Source organism: Eumetopias jubatus, unplaced genomic scaffold (assembly GCF_037043125.1).
Source record: "Eumetopias jubatus isolate StellerSeaLion01/CBP00866 unplaced genomic scaffold, mEumJub1_p1.0 scaffold_17, whole genome shotgun sequence".
Classification (NCBI taxonomy): Eukaryota; Metazoa; Chordata; class Mammalia; order Carnivora; family Otariidae; genus Eumetopias; species Eumetopias jubatus.
The window spans coordinates 74,727,263-74,744,905 of NW_028274823.1; the positions used below are offsets into that span (position 1 = coordinate 74,727,263).

General features: G+C 46.5%; 1 protein-coding gene across 1 annotated transcript in view; it reads left to right on the top strand.

The window, feature by feature from the left end:
* The window catches only part of SLC35F3 (solute carrier family 35 member F3), a 391,086-nt gene that overhangs the window by 145,555 nt on the left and 227,888 nt on the right, over positions 1-17,643 (top strand). The gene's annotated exons all lie outside the window — the stretch shown is intronic.

Consider the following 17,643-nt stretch of genomic DNA (forward strand, 5'->3'; position numbering starts at 1 on the left):
CTGGAGAGGTAGGAAGTGAAAAAAGCAAAATCCTCTCCACTCCTCCTCCCCCTCTCCCTCAGCTAGCACTCTTTTTCTCCAGTTTTTTCAAAATAGCCATTCACCCTCCATGCCTCTGTTCCCTCACCTCCTGCTCATTCCTCAGTCCCGGGCACCCTGGCTCCGGACCCTGTTACTCCTCCAAAGCTCTCACCGCGAACCCCAGAGACCTCTGTGTGAGAAGTGTAACCACAGACATTTTTCAGTCGTCATTTCACTTCAGTCTCCACAACATCCAGCCGTGTTGACCCCTCCCGCCATTCTGAAGCAGTCTCCTCCCTGGACTTCCCATACTCTCCACTTCCCTGGTTGTCTTCCTACCTCTCCAGAAGCTCCAGAGAAGGAATCCTCTTCAGATTGCTTTGCGGGCTGTCTTTTCTCAGGATGACCATTACATATTTATATTCCTTGGGACTCTAGCCTAGTTTAAGCCTTTTTCTTCCTCTGTGCTCTCTCCCTGGCTAACTCTCAAAAATAGGTATTTAAATTTTGTCTATAGTTGGGGCACCTGGGTGGCTCAGCCGGTTAAGTGTCTGCCTTCAGCTCAGGTCATGATCTCGGGGTCCTGGGATCGAGCCCCGCATTGGACTCCCTGCTCGGCGAGGAGCCTGCTTCTCCCTCTCCCTCTGCCTGCCTCTCTGCCTACTTGTGCTCTCTCTCTGTCAAATAAATAAATAAAATCTTTAAAAAAATAAATTTTTTCTATAGTTAATTTATATATTTTTTTAGAATGCAGAAATTTCAGATTTGGAGCTTCTGCCCTTGGCTCTGGGCCACTGTAAAACCACACACCTTCAACTCTCCTGCACCGTCTGGGTCTGGGCCCCTTGGGTGGGCTGGGAACTTGGCACCCCTTCCAAGCCATGCTCTCGTATTTGTTCTGTGAGGCCAGGGAAGAATTGGTCTTTATATTAGTATACAAAATGGATTCCCATAATACATAATCCATGCCTACCCACAGAAGTGTGCTTATAAGATTTGGTGGATCCTAGCTCACTATTCTATAGCTTTCATCCTCTTAGATTCTTCTGTCATTTTTTCAACAACTTCTTGAAAAGTATATCAGATGACTTTATGTGTAAATAAGAACGCCTCGAAGAACCACTACCTCATGCGTTCTCGGATTCTACGATATCAACTCCCTGCCTGCCCAGAGCTAAAACTAATTGCTTCTGTCACAAAAACTGAACCAAGACAGAGCAGCGGGATGAAGAATGTTTGGTTTTACGTTTGCTTTGCTTGGTTTTAATTCCCAGGCGAAGGTGCTGCCCTGTCATTTACGTAAGCGTTGTGTGTGCAAACCTGAGTTAATTGACATCCTTTGTAATATTTGTTCCAGTGATATTTGAGCTTACCCAGAGATTTGCACCCCGGGAGCCGCCCGCGGGCCCCTCTTAATCCTTATCTGTTGCCTGACCCTGAACAATCACACAGCTTTGGGAAGCTTATCTAACAATTTTATTTTTTACTCAAATTACCTATTGGGTGGGAAGAGGAAAAGAGACAAGAAGACATTTTCACTCTCTGTTTCTGCCACACCTTTTCTTCCTTAATTCTGCAGGAAACCACGAGGACATGCTGGTAAGAATGCTGGCTGGGGCAGAAGTCTGTTGTCCTGTGCAGCTCCTAAGCTAACCTCCAGTGGTTATCTGGTTATCCAGCAGTGATTTTTCATAGGTTTGAAACAGGAATGCTCATTCCCAGAGCACTTCTCAATAGTGTTCTGGTTTGGCTGCTTTGTCGCTCAGGCTCTTACGTGCTGGTTTCCTATCACTTGTTCTGTTCTCCTTTGTACTTCTTGACATCTTCTGTTTGTTTTTTTTTAATTTTATTTTAATATGTTATTTTACTCACCATACAATACATCATTAGTTTTTGATGTGGTGATCCATGATTCATTGTTTTCGTATAACACCCAGTGCTCCGTGCGGTACGTGCCCTCTTTAATACCCATCACCGGGCTAACCCATCCCCCCACCCCCCTCCCCTCTAGAACCCTCAGTTTGTCTCTCAGAGTCCATAGTCTCTCATGGTTCGTCTCTCCCTCCGATTTCCCTCCCTGCATTTTTCCCTTCCTCTCCTAATGTCCTCCATGCTATTCCTATGTTCCACAAATAAGTGAAACCGTATGATAATTGACTTTGTCTGCTTGACTTATTTCACTTAGCATAATCTCCTCCAGTCCCGTCCATGTTGATGTAAAAGTTGGGTTTTCATCCTTTCTGATGGCTGAGTAATATTCCATTGTATCTATGGACCACATCTTCTTTATCATTCATCTGCTGAAGGGCATCTCGGCTCTTTCCACAGTTTGGCTATTGCGGACATTGCTGCTATGAACATTGGGGTGCATATGGCCCTTCTTTTCACTACATCTGTGTCTTTGGGGTAAATACCCAGGAGTGCAATTGCTGGGTCATAGGGTAGCTCTGTATTTAATTTTTTGAGGCACCTCCACACTGTTTTCCAAAGTGGCTGTACCAACTTGCATTCCCACCAACAGTGTAAGAGGGTTCCCCTTTCTCCACAACCTCTCCAACATTGGTTGTTTCTTGCCCTGTCCATTTTTGCCATTCTAACTGGTGTAAGGTGGTATCTCAATGTGGTTTTGATTTGAATTTCCCTGATGGCTAATGATGATGAACATTTTTTCATGTGTCTGTTAGCCATTTGTATGTCATCTTCAGAGAAGTGTCTGTTCACCTACACAAAGATAAACTCAAAATGGATGAAAGACCTCAATGTGAGACAGGAATCCATCAAAATCCTAGAGGAAAACATAGGCAATAACCTCTTTCACATTGGCCACAGCAACTTCTTTCGCTTTCAGACAAAAGCGAAAATGAACTTTTGGGACTTCATCAAGATAAAAAGCTTCTGCACAGCAAAGGAAACAGTCAACAAAACAAAGAGGCACCCACAGAATGGGAGAAGATATTTGCCAATGACACTACAGATAAAGGGCTGGTATCCAAGATCTATAAAGAACTTCTCAAACTCAACACCCAAAAAAACAAATAAGCCCAAAAATGGGCAGAAGACATGACATCTTCTGTTTGTTTTTGACCTGCATTAGAATGTTATTGGCATCTATCCTGGCTGCTCGCTGTTGGAGCAACCCATTCCCCTGCAGCCACATTCATCCTACAGAGTCTCTGACACGGCAGTTTGCACACAGGGCCTCAGTAATGTGGATTCTCTCCTTTCTGTCCAAGTGTCTCCTGTGACGCCATTGTCTTCATTCCGGAGGGCTTTTGAGGCAGGGCTGCCTATCCAATTTCCAGTCTTTTCTTAGGAAGGTTTGAATAAGCTTTGGACTTCTGAGAAATTTCTCATTCATGTATCTCTTTAGTTCCAGAAGCACTGCATTCTTGCCATCAGAATAACTACCTGCTTTGAGCTGTGGTGGATATACATTTTGAGTGGAAAAAGCATCATGAGGCAGGAGGTGAAGTAGCTTTCTAGTACAAACAAAATTTTTTAAAAAGTGATTATCAACAAAAAAAAAGAGAAAGTAAGTGATTATCACTCCGATGAACCATTTTCTCTAATTCTTGGTCAGTTATTGCTGAGGAATCGCTCCCAAAAAAATGTGTGAGTGGAGGGGAGAGCAGGTTGCTTCAAATAGTTTTTTGCCTTGTTGATATTATATGTACCTGTGGTTCAGCCTCCCAGTGGATCCCACTCAACTGTGTTTAGGATGCCAGTATGAGGCACAGAATCTTAAGGCACAGAATTGACCAATTCCAAAAGCCTAGTCTACACAATGAAAAATAACTTATTTTCCCAGGCCTAGAACCAGCTAACTTTTGTGGCCTAAAGTACATAGCCTAAAGACATATGTATTTTTAAAGAAATCACTCTAAAGAAATAATGTGCTGTAAAAGGTTCCAGAGAACATCTGAGTTTGTTTATGGCAGGGAACTTAGCAGAGAACAGAGGGAAACTCTTGATGGCTGAATGGAACTCCCAGCTTCTGGATTCTTCCCAGATCTTTCAACTCCACAGCTTCAGGGGTTCTACTGGAATACAAAAGGGGTTGTCATGTTTCTAGGGTCCCAAAGAAGTTAGATGGAACATAGATTTCAGAAACACCATACTGCCTAACCAAGATTGTTTGCTCTTGAAGCTGGATGGACTTAGCATCTTTAGATTGGAGCACCTTTCTGGATTTGTTTTGGGGGGATTTTTTTTTAAAGATTTTATTTATTTATTTGAGAGAGAAAGAATGAGAGAGAGAGCACATGAGAGGGGGAAGGGTCAGAGGGAGAAGTAGACTCACTGCTGAGCAGGGAGCCCGATGCGGAGCTCGATCCGGGGACTCCAGGATCATGACCTGAGTCGAAGGCAGTCGCTTAACCAACTGAGCCACAGGGCACCCCTGGGGGGATTTTTGCCCTTAGAAGGACCAAAGGGCTACATCAGAAGTCGACATTCTAGACTCAGCCTAAATCCTATGTGTGTATGGCAGGAGCTCTAGGGGGCAGAGCAGAGAACACCAATGGCCTTGGGTTTCTGACTGCGTCTTAAAAGGACCGGTTCTGTGCGTATGATGAAGGCTTGCCTAGGCTTCCCCACATCAGTCTTGGGCTGAGGAATGCTTCCATGTCTGTGAGATAAAACTGCATGGCCAAGTGGGAGGCAGTGGAGATTTCCCATCTGGTGATGATAATTAGAAATTACCCATACCCAGATCTTGATGATCAATTTAGGCCTTCAGTAATAATTGGGTTTTGTTTTCCAAGTCTTACTGGGATTCTTGACTAGCCAGATTTGGAGATAAACATTCTCTCAAGAATTCTTATACTATGCCCCCTATTTCCCTCTGGTCTTAACTGGAATGGGATATTACGGTTTGACTTGAGTTTGGGCCTATCTAGCAACCAATTTTGAGGGGTATGTAATATATATCCAGGCCATTTGGTACCCAGACCTCAGTGTCCCCACACTTTAGAGATTTGCTCTTATTTGAAGACTATAAAGGTTATAAACCTTATACCTCTGTCAATGACACTTCCTTGAGTAGAGGCTCTCACTGTAAGCCCATTTTGATTATGGCTGCTCTTTGGGGAGTTTCAGGTGCTGTCTGATTCTAAGAAGGGACGATTTCTGATCCTTAGTTGAGAAATCACCTGGGAATAAGTGGTGTTTAGCATAACTGTTGGGTTGAACCATGTGGAAACACCTATTTTGTAGGTCAAAAGTTGTCAGATATCAGCAACTCTGTATGTTTTCATGGAAAAAAATGTATAAGTTTCTTGAGGTCAGAAGGTATCTTGTTAATTTTTGTTTATACCCTTCCCTCACAGCATCTTAGCCAGTGTCTGATAAAATTATTGGAGAAATGAGTGAGTGAGTGAATGAATGAATAAATGAATGAATGAATTTGGTCCCTGTTGGAATTGCATTTGTCTAACTCAGGATCTGGATATATCCCTCTATGCTGCATCCATCTCCTTAAAATCGGGTGACCTTCATGACACCTGAACCATGTTCTGGAAATGGCAAGCTGTCCTATTTAGTTCAAGCCCGTGGTGTGTGCTACTGACTGGGGGAGAAGCGAGTGAGGGACTGAGATTATGAAGGGCTTTGAGAGCCATGTCCAGGAGTTCAGACCTTATTCCTTAGCCAACTGGGAGTTGTCATTGCATTTCAAAGCAGAGGAATTAGCTGAACACGTCTGTATTTTAAAAGGAAGTGCTTTTCTTAACTTGATGGACAGAATGCTAATATTGAAAAGAGAGATGTATTTACCTCTAAGAAAGGGATAATTCATGTGCATTCAATCCCATAGAATCTTTCACATAACACAGTATAAGCTTGATTACACATGATTAATCATTGCAGATTGCCTGAGTGCTGGATTTCTTGGCTGGGATGTATTTGTAGATGTATATATAAGGTTTATCCAGGTTGCACATCCGAGTGTCAGCTGGAGAGTGGGTAGCTGTTGTAGTTAAATGTCATGACAATTAAGATGGTTGGTGGTGTTTCAGAGATACCACCTAGGGCAGCTGGAAAGTGGACGAGCATGGTGGACGACTGGGAGATTCACTCTGGCCCTCACTCTGCCCCCTCCACAGCCTTCTCCTGCTTCCCAGGAATGTTTGACCCGTTGTCACAGCGTTGTCAGAATGTGAGGTAGACTTCTGGCAGGACTATCAGTCAGATTTCTTTGGGTGTAATGAGTTGCCCCTTCCTCTGGTCTTTTGATTTCATATGCTAAGTCCTTTGGGAGAAGACTGACCTGTGAGCCTGACATGACCTGTTTGAACTTCTGGGCAGGGCAGGTGCTTGACAAAGGCATGAATAAGAGGAAGTTTCTCTCCTTTGCTGGCCACTTTTCTGGCTACAAACCCCTCCATCCCCCATGGTTACCTCTAAGCCTTTGGCTGTGCCATGCCCCTTGGGGGCGGGGAGAAAGATCCCTTTGTTAGTCAGTCATACCAAATAAGGATTTCTGACTCACCTACAGAGCTTCTAGAAGTTTTCCATGTCTCATGTCAGCCCAACCCTCTGTGACAATGATTAAATACTCGCTTTAGCTGGTGGTGTTCAGGTATTGACGGAGTGCTCAGTGCCCAGATTCTGAATGTTGGAGCTGGAATTACCCAATGGTCAGCGATCCAGGACTGCCCTTTATCCTTAGAGAGGGGCATAGGGTCCCCCAGAGTGAAGTGTCCTTCCCAGTGTCAACCATTCTTGACTTCAGTCTACAACTTTGTTGGGCCATGCTTTCCTCCTTCTGTTCATCAGGCAGCAGCTTTCCTGAGCCCTTAAAAGTATAAACCAAATTGTATCATCCCTCTGTTAAAAATCCTCGAATGGCTTCTCAACCTACCTAGAAGCAAGTCCGTAGGCCTTACCTGCGACCCAGTCTTCTTACACCTCATCTCCCTCTGCCCTCTCTTGCTCACTTTGTCACGGCCACAGGGCTTCCTTGGTGACTGGGGACACACCCAAGACCACATTCTGGTCTCAAGGCCTTTGCACACGTTTGTCCTGCCTCAACTGTGCCTGTCTTTGATAATTCTGTGGCTTTTCTTCATTCGTTGTGCAGGGGCCCCCTCATTTTGATATAGTCCATATTTATTACTTTGCCTTTTCATTTCTCTGCCCAGTCGAATATAAGCTCCATGAATGCAAGTACTTTCTTTCTTCCTTGCCATTGTGTTTCTAGCACCTGCTACAGTGCCTGGTGCATACAAGGAACTCACTAAACATTTTTGAGCCCATGAATGACTGGATTTGCTGTAATAATACAGAAGCCATAGATTCAATTTTTTTAGTTTAGTTTGTCTAGTACTTTTGGAGGAAGCATTTTGTGCTTTGCAGCGTTTTATGTGTCTCTGTTCATAGGGAACTTCCGAGTTCCATAGCGAACTAGGGAAGGCTAGAGGTCTGTTAGGATTCCATGTAATTGTTCGTGCACCTGGAAAGCAGATGACCTTCAGTCAGAGGGTTTCAGTGGCATCTTACAAGAATCTGGACTTGCAAAATCTCACACACAGGATGCTCTTCCCCACTTCTGTGTAACACTCAGCCATTTCACTTGTATTACCTGGTGAGCCCCTGAAGGCAACCGAGTGGGCTTCACCTGGAAGTCAGTGTGGGCTGTGGGGATGGAGAGAAGGCGGAGCTTGCGGTGGAAGGAGGTGATGAAGGAAGCCTTCCTGGGAATAGAGAGGGAGGCAGAGGGGTTCCTGATGGGTTGCAGGCATGCTCAGCCCACCGAGCAGGAATAACCGTATTGGACAATGGGGGCCGTCAGATTGGGGGTGTTGAGTGCAAACAGGAGAGAAGATGAGCCTCTCAACTGTCTCACACCCATCCCAAAATGTTTGGGAAAGGCAGAGGCCTGATGCATTTCAGAAGGCTCTTCCGCCACCTGCAGGGGGAGCCGGGGACGGGGGGGGGGGGGGTCTGGGTGATCAAGTCTTGGGATGGACCGAGCTTGGCAGCATTTGTATCTCAAGGAAGACATAGAAAAGGAGAGTGTGTACAGGCACATCGGGTGGGAGAAGACACATCTGCCACGGAGGGGATGGGCTGGGCCTCTGACCACTCAGGGATCAGTCGCCTGGCACCCTGGTCACCCTGTGGGCAGCGAATAGAAGCTGAGGTGTAGGGCACAGAAATAAAGGAGAGGAGACACACTGGTTTCAATACGAAAGCATGAAAGATAAAAAGGAATGCCATTGTCAACTGCACATGTCCAGGCCTTGGAAACCAGGAGAACTCCTTTTGAAAGAATGCCTTCCTTTGTAGATCATATATATATATTTTTTTTTTCACAGGTTTTTATTTTTTTATTCAGAAACTATTTGCAGCTTATCTCATTGGATTTCTAAATATCTTTTTTTAATTTTTTTATTGTTATGTTAATCACCATATATTACATCATTAGTTTTTGGTGCAGTGTTCCATGATTCATTGTTTGTTCATAACACCCAGTGCTCCATGCAGAATGTGCCCTCCTCAGTACCCATCACCAGGCTAACCCATCCCCCTACCCCCCTCCCCTCTAGAACCCTCAGTTTGTTTTTCAGAGTCCATCATCTCTCATGGTTCGTCTCCCCCTCTGACATACTCCCCTTTTCTTCCTCTCCTGTTATCTTCTTCTTTTTCTTTTTTCTTAAAATATGTTGCGTTATTTGTTTCAGAAGTACAGATCTGTGATTCAACAGTCTTGCACAATTCACAGCGCTCACCGTAGCACATACCCTCCCCAATGTCTATCACCCAGCCACCCCATCCCTCCCACCCCCCACCACTCCAGTAACACTCAGTTTCTTTCCTGAGATTAAGAATTCCTCATATCAGTGAGGTCATGTGATACATGTCTTTCTCTGATTGACTTATTTCACTCAGCATAACACCCTCCAGTTCCATCCACGTCGTTGCAAATGGCAAGATCTCATTCCTTTTGATGGCTGCATAATATTCCATTGTGTATATATACCACATCTTCTTTATCCATTCATCTGTCGATGGGCATCTTGGCTCTTTCCACAGTTTGGCTATGGTGGACATTGCTGCTATAAACATTGGGGTACACGTACCCCTTCGGGTCCCTACATTTGTATCTTTGTGGTAAATACCCAGTAGTGCAATTGCTGGATCGAACGGTAGCTCTAATTTCAACTGTTTGAGGAACCTCCATACTGTTTTCCAGAGTGGTTGCACCAGCTTGCATTCCCACCAACAGTGTAGGAGGGTTCCCCTTTCTCCTCATCCCCGCCAACATCTGTCGTTCCCTGACTTGTTAATTTTAGCCATTCTGACGGGTGTGAGGTGGTATCTCATTGAGGTTTTGATTTGGATTTCCCTGATGCCAAGCGATGTTGAGCACTTTTTCATGTGCCTGTTGGCCACTTGGATGTCTTCTTTGGAGAAATGTCTGTTCATGTCTTCTGCCCATTTCTTGATTGGATTATTTGTTCTTTGGGTGTTGAGTTTGATAAGTTCTTTATAGATTTTGGATACTAGTCCTTTATCTGATATGTCATTTGCAAATATTTTCTCCCATTCTGTCGGTTGTCTTTTGGTTTTGTGGACTGTTTCTTTTGCTGTGCAGAAGCTTTTTATCTTGATGAAATCCCAATAGTTCATTTTTGCCCTGGCTTCCCGTGCCTTTGGCGATGTTTCTAGGAAGAAGTTGCTGCGGCTAAGGTCGAAAAGGTTGCTACCTGTGTTCTCCTTTAGGATTTGGATGGACTCCTGTCTCACGTTTAGGTCTTTCAACCATTTGGAGTCTATTTTTGTGTGTGGTGTAAGGAAATGGTCCAGTTTCATTCTTCTGCATGTGGCTGTCCAATTTTCCCAACACCATTTGTTGAAGAGACTGTCTTTTTGCCATTGGACATTCTTTCCTGCTTTGTCAAAAATAAGTTGACCATAGAGTTGAGGGTCCATTTCTGGGCTCTCGATTCTGTTCCATTGATCTATGTGTCTGTTTTTGTGCCAGTACCATCCTGTCTTGATGATGACAGCTTTGTAATAGAGCTGGAAGTCCGGAATTGTGATGCCGCCAGCTTTGCTTTTCTTTTTCAGTATTCCTCTGGCTATTCTGGGTCTCTTCTGGTTCCATACAAATTTTAGGATTCTTTGTTCCATTTCTTTGAAAAAAGTGGATGGTATTTTGATGGGGATTGCATTGAATGTGTAGATTGCTCTAGGTAGCATTGACATCTTCACAATGTTGATTCTCCCAATCCATGAGCATGGAACGTTTTTCCATTTCTTTGTGTCTTCTTCAATTTCTTTCCTGAGTATTTTATAGTTTTCTGAGTACAGATCCTTTGCCTCTTTGGTTAGAATTATTCCTAGGTATCTAATGGTTTTGGGTGCAATTGTAAATGGGATAGACTCCTTGATTTGTCTCTCTTCTGTCTTGTTGTTGGTGTATAGGAATGCCACTGATTTCTGTGCATTGATTTTATACCCTGCTACTTTACTGAATTCCTGTATGAGTTCTAGCAGTTTTGGGGTGGAGTCTTTTGGGTTTTCCACATACAGTATCATATCATCTGCAAAGAGTGAGAGTTTGACTTCCTCTTTGCCGATTTGGATGCCTTGGATTTCTTTTTGTTGTCTGATTGCTGTGGCTAGGACTTCTAATACTATGTTGAATAGCAGTGGTGAGAGTGGACATCCCTGCCGCGTTCCTGACCTTAGGGGAAAAGCTCTCAGCCTTTCCCCATTGAGAATGATATTCGCTGTAGGTTTTTCATAGATGGCTTTTATGATATTGAGGTATGTACCCTCTATCCCTATACTCTGAAGAGTTTTGATCAAGAAAGGATGTTGTACTTTGACAAATGCTTTTTCTGCATCTATTGAGAGGATCATATGATTTTTGTTCTTCCTTTTGTTAATGTATTGTATCACGTTGATTGATTTGCGGATGTTGAACCAGCCTTGCAGCTCAGGAATAAATCCCACTTGGTCGTGGTGAATAATCCTTTTAATGTACTGTTGGATCCTATTGGCTAGTATTTTGGTGAGAATTTTTGCATCCATGTTCATCAAGGATATTGGTCTGTAATTCTCTTTTTTGATGGGGTCTTTGTCTGGTTTTGGGGCCAAGGTAATGCTGGCCTCATAAAATGAGTTTGGAAGTTTCCCTTCCATTTCTATTTTTTGGAACAGTTTCAGGAGAATAGGTATTAATTCTTCTTATATTTTTTAAGTAGATGGAAAAGTCGAGCGCTATAAACTCTTGTTTAAAGAGCCAAGACATGAAGCCATTGCTAAATTATAAACAAGCCTCTGGTCTGAGAGTCCGGCACTGCTCTGTCAGTCACAGAGGGCCATCTGAGCTCACCACCTCCTTTGTCCTCTGTCCCCTGGGTGGACAAGTGTCAGCCTCGCTTCGTGCCATGCATTCATTCAGTTGGCATTACCAGGTTTCAGGCACACTGTGTGCTCCATCCTGGAGGGAGAGATTTGAATAAGACTTGTGTCCAACCCACGAAGCCCCCAGAGTCGAGCAAAGAAACAGGCAGGTGGACAGGCTTTTGCTTTCAAATGGGGGAGAGAGACACACACAGCAGTAGCAGAGCAGGGCAAGAAGAGATGTTCCTCCGAGGGTCCTAGCACACCACGGAGTTGTTGAGGCCTGGAATGTTCGATGTGCAGTAATGACTTCGCTTTAGCTTTGTGTTTTCTTTCTTTGTTTGGCTTTTTAATTACACAAGTAACACATGAATATGTTTGCATCATAAAAGATTCACTCTATACAAAAATAACGTGGAATAAAAAGCAAAAGTTCCCTTCATGCAGTCCTACTAACCAAACCATGACTCCTCAGAAATAACCACGTTATTCATTTGGTTTGTGATCTTTCAGACCTTTCTCTACTCACTTAGAGCATGTAATGTACATCCAGACACCTGTGGATTCCTGGTGGGGGAGAAGGTGTTTATATTTACAGGGGATCCTTCCTTCCTTCCATATCATTTGATAACTTGCTTTTTTTACTTACTCTGTCTTCAGTTTCTAGGTCTCTCCATATCTATCTTAAACTGCTGCATTAACGTCCTGTGGGGTGATGGGCCCTGTTTAGCTGACCCTGCCCGCCTTCGGGTCGGCCCGCTGACTTCCCTGAGCACCGTTCATGCCCATCTTGTCCCCTAGGCTGCCTGCATCGGGTGTGCCGCGGGGACGGGCTTTACCGGGCTTCCTATAATTATGAGGAACAGGTTCCCCTTGCATTAATGCCCAGCCCCGTTGCCACACCATGAAGGGCTCAACCATTTCATTTTAAAAAACTCTACTTTCAGGAGCCGGAAGGCAGCCCAGCCTGGTGGAAGAGAGCTGCGTACCTCCCAGTGAGCGGATGGGGCACACCCAGAGAAAAGCTCCTCCTTGAGATTTAAGTTCCAAGGACATGCTCTTGGGTTCTAGGATTTCCCGAGAAATCAGCCTCTCTCCATCCTGCTCTATCTGCAGGCTACTGCACAGAAGCATGGGTAGGATTTCATAGAAGCAGTAGAGTAAGGGGTTGAGTTGAATGTTACTCTTGGGGTCCTCCCTTCTCTCTTCCACCTCCTCTGGAGCTCTTATACCCAGACTCTTGTGCAGGTGAGGGAAGCCCCCCACCTGCCCCCCAAGGTTCCTTGCCATTTCTGACCACCCGAGGGGACTGTTGTTATAGAACATGATCTCGGGATCAGCGCAGTGCTGGGAAGACTTGACCTGGTGTCCAGGCGACACACCTGTTTTACTGCGGATGCAAAGTGCTGCAAGTAAAAGTGAGTGTCGGGGGGCGCCTGGCTGGCTCGGTCAGAAGAGCGTGCAACTCTTGATCTCGGGGTGGTGAGTTCAAGCCCCACTTAAATTAAAAAAACCTAAAAAAAAAAAAAATGTGAGTGTCAGTCAGTAAGGAAGCATGTGTGCCCCTTCTGGGCAGTTCCAAAGGGAGAATCAGTCCAGCTGAGCCAGAAAGAAAACACCAGCCTCTTAAATGTGCTCTGGGCAGGGACGAAGACAGGCGGGCCCACGTTTTGCCATTTCCCCTGTGTACGTGGTGGCAGGATGATCACAATGACCTGGGAAGGGCAAGAAAAACTAGAACACTGTTGGAGGGGGAGTCTGCAGCTGCGAGATGTTTTTGCCAGATGCAAGCGTGTTGGTCAAGGCCAGGGCCTGCCGTTCACCAGTGCGGTCGGGGCAGCGGACCACCCAGGCAGCGGGGCAGCCGGGCTCCCTGCTCACGTGGGCTGCAGCCGCCCTGCACTCAGGTGTCCGGTCAGACATCCGGAGGGGAAGGAGGATGGGTCAAGGAGCCCGGGGCTCCCGCGTCTGCCTTCCTGCAGCACAAACCTGCCTTCCCTTCTGTGGGCTGAGTGGTTGCCCAGAATTTGGTTCAGTCTGTTTCTGGCAGTGGCTTCAATTTAGAGAGAAATCGTAGAAGCCTGTTATTCTGAAGACAGATGAGGGAGTCTGTGCTGGTTCTTCCTCTGCCTCTGTTCTGGAGGGAGGCCAGAGACATGATACTCAACCTCGGAATCCAACTGGAACTGGTAGGAAATTGATTTGCCTTTTAAATCCGCTCACTTCACGCTTCGTGCAGTGAATGATTTGAAGCTGGGCTTCAGGAGGCAGAAGCACGATCTGCTCATGGCAATTTCTTCAGCCCGTTGGGCATCCGAGGAGTGCCATGCTGCTCTGAGAGAGGCTGCCCTGGGTGCTAGACGCACTTCCCAGGCGATGCCTGCTTGTGTCAGTGAGCGGTCTCCATAGAAATAGCGAGTCATTGATGGTCCATTTCTGGGGACGGCACTCCCCACCCCTGAGGGCAGCTGTGAGTTGGTCTGAGGGCCTCCGGTTTCCAAACCTTTCTCTGTCTCAGCAGTTCCTGAATTTCGTGGCAACATGGGAATGGGGGGCTGGTGATGAAGCATTGGAGAGACTTGGTGGGGGCTCTGTGGCAATTTTGGAGGTAGATTTTTATCAAAGGGGGTCAGGAATGCCAAGTGATGGCTTAAAATGGTCAGAGGGAACAGTGGCCCTTTTTCATTCTCTCTGCCTACATGCGTACACAAATCTACACGTATGTACACGTATGTATCTCCATATGGACACATAATAGACAGGGAAGGAAATATGCCTCCTTACCTGCTACAGTCCCTTGTTTTTGCAGCTGGTCATTGATACTAGAACTCCCGTGTCTCACTGTACATCACGCTTTACCTTCACCCTCGGCCCGGTGGTACTTGGTGCTTTGTCTGTTGGGGTATCTCAAAACTACATTCCTAAAAGGTCTGAACTCTCAGTGGTCCTGCCATTTTTAGTTGCCATGGTTTTCCATTAACTTTTACTGTTGGATCTGAAATTACCCCGGAGAAGAAGGGAGTGAACCACCCAGCCGTAGGAAGCTATAGGAAGATTATAGGATTGTACCTTGAAGTGAGTGATCTTTACCTTAAAGTGGGCCAGCCAGCATGGCTGTGTGCGGTGAGTTGGATTTAACCAGATTTGGGTTTTGCGTGGTGAGTGTGAAGGAAGGAGGGGGGTGAGGGAGCTGGGGACACATGCACATGTATATCCTGACGCACCATGGGGCCCACGCTGGCTGAGGAGGGAAGAGCAGTCATGATCGGGGAATGGAATGCGGAAAGGTGGTGAGACACTGGACTCCAAGGCAAGGGAAGTGACGTGGCTTGTGTTACTCCACAAATCCGTGCACCCCGTGTTAAGTCAGTCCTAATAATTGGAGCCTATATGAATTTCTTAGAAAGGCAAATTTCATTTAAACAAGAGATGATTTGATGCCTAAGAACATGGGATTCAGTATCACAGAAGGTAGATTGTCATAGTTGATGGTGGCATCCTGGGAACCCAGCTGCCTGGGGGCCCATCACGATTCAGCCACTTACTGGAGGAATTCTGGCAGGTTGTTAACCTCCCTGTGCCTCAGTTACCTCCTCTGTAAAATGGGAATAACAACAGTATCCTTCGTAGAGAGGTGGTGAGGATGAAGGAGGTAATAATATGTGAAGATGTGCTTATTAGCACGTAAGAACTCAAGTATTGGCTATTACTCTTGCAATCTGTCTGATGGGGTGGGTTTACTCCCAATTCCATCCTGAAATAAGTGGAAGATTCGCTTCGATTTTTTTCTTTGTATACGTTTGTGTCTACCTGAGCAAGACAACAGTTTCTAGCCCCAAACTGGGTTAACTGTAACACAACATGCAGCTTATATTTATGAATGCAGCCTTTCAGTGCCTGTTTCTCTTTCTTTTTGTTTGACACTCCATGTGTTCTGTAAATATTCCCTTTTCCCCTCCTTTAGTGTTCTCTCCGAAGCTCTTAAGTGTCTGCAGGTTTTTCCTGAACTTGTTTGTGTTTTAAGGAGTCAAAACGTTGTCCAGAAAATGGTCCCCTCCCCTTTCCCACAGCACCCTCTCACCTCACCCTTTCCAGGTGCCCAGGGAAGGCAGCCAGCTCCCCTCAGTTCGATCACAGATGAAGAACCAGTTGTAGAGCTTCCCTGGGAGAGGGATCCCTTCAGAAGGTGACTGACTGGGCATGGCTCTGGTCATGCTGCAGAGGGGGCTTCCCCTCTGCCACCTCGTGGTTCATCTCCATGCGGCTGGCTCTTTGTCACGTGGAATTACAGAGGGGGTAGCTCCACCTCTGTTTTGATGGGTTTGAATCTCTCCACAGCCAAGACATGAATAGCTGTATTTGTGGGATGTTTGAGGAACTACACAGTGTTCCACAGCTGTTGTGGGAGAAAGGGCCCTACAGCTGTTGTGGGAAGCAGGACCGGAGAGGTGGGGGGCACCGGATCCTGAGCCTAGAACTACAGGCAGCTTTGAAGCATCTTATCTTGAGAGGTAAGATGAGCTGATTCTGCCCTTTACAAGGGGCCCTCTCACAGGGTGAGGGACATGGAGCCGAAGGTGCTAAGCTGGTGTGGAGGCGGGGAGCCCGGTTACAGAGTACTCCACGAACCTAATTGTGCAGTGATGGAAACAGCATTTTCTTTTTGTTGAACACCTACCTGGTCCAGAGCACTTTGTGTACAATATCACCTCCTCTAATCCTAAAAACAGCCAGAGCCCCAGCTGTCACTGGCCCATTGTATAGAGGAACCATCTGTGCTCAGGGAAGTTACAAGATAGCACCATGTTCAGGGCTGAGACTTAAGCCAAAGGCACCCCACCTTCTCCCAGCACTGCGTACATCCTACCACCAGTACTCCCCAGTCTGCCGATAAGTTATGGAAATTGGACTCAGTCAGTGGCTGTGGGAGTGGAGAGGAGAAGGTAGGTTGGACTTGGTAATGGATTTGAGGTGGATGAGATGAGGGAGAAGGAGTCCAGGGCGACTCCCAGGGCTTGGGTTCATCTGACTGGTGGATAGTAAAACAATTTATAAATATGGGCCACTGTAGGTAATGCAGGTTTGGTGGAAATGGGAATTTATAAAAGAGATGGAGAGACTAGTCAGGGCCTACACACTCAAGGCACTTGCCAAGCAGAGCTGATGAAGTGATGACGGTGGTGGTAAGGGTGATATTATAGAGTAGTGATGGAGGTGGTGGTGATGGTGGAGGTGAAGGTGGTTTTGGAGGTGAAGGTATGGTGGTGATAGTGGTAGGGGTGATGGTGATGGTGGTAGAGTGGTGGTGATGGTAATGGTGGTAGGGGTGGTGGTGATAGTGGTGATGGTGGTAGGGGTGATGATGGTAGGGGTGGTAGGGATGGTGGTGGTGATGGTGGTAGGGGTGATGATTGTAGGGGTGGTAGGGATGGTGGTGGTGATGGTGGTACGGGTGATAATGATGGTGGTCATGGTGGTAGGGGTGATAGTGATGGTGGTGATGGTGGTAGGGGTGATGGTGGTGGGGGAGTAGGGGTGATAGTGATGGTGGTGATGGTGATAGGGATGATGGTGGTGGGGGGTAGGGGTGATAGTTGATGGTGGTGATGGTGGTAGGGGTGATGGTGGTGGGGGTTGGGGTGATAATGATGGTGGTGATGGTGGTAGGGGTGATAGTGATGGTAGTGATGGTGGTAGGGATGATGGTGGTGGGGGGTAGGGGTGATGGTGATGGTGGTAGGGGTGATGGTGGTGATGGTGGTAGGGGTGATGGTGGGGGTAGGGGTGATAGTGATAGTGGTAAGGGTTGTAGGGGTGATGGTGGGGGGGTAGGGGTGAGAGTGATGGTGGTGATGGTGGTAGGGGTGATGGTGGTGGGGGGTAGGGGTGATAGTTGATGGTGGTGATGGTGGTAGGGGTGATGGTGGTGGGGGTTGGGGTGATGATGGTGGTGATGGTGGTAGGGGTGATGGTGGTGGGGGGGTAGGGGTGATGGAGGGGGTAGGGGTGATAGTGATGGTGGTAAGGGTGGTAGGGGTGATGGTACTGGGGGCATAGGGGTGATAGTGATGGTGGTAAGGGTGGTAGGGGTGATGGTGGTGGGGGCGGTAGGGGTGATGGTGATGGTGGTAAGGGTGGTAGGGGTGATGGTGGTGGGGGGTAGGGGTGATGGTGATGGCGGTAGGGGTGATGGTGGTGATGGTGGTAGGGGTGATGGTGGGGGGGGTAGGGGTGATAGTGATGGTGGTCAGGGTGGTAGGGGTGATG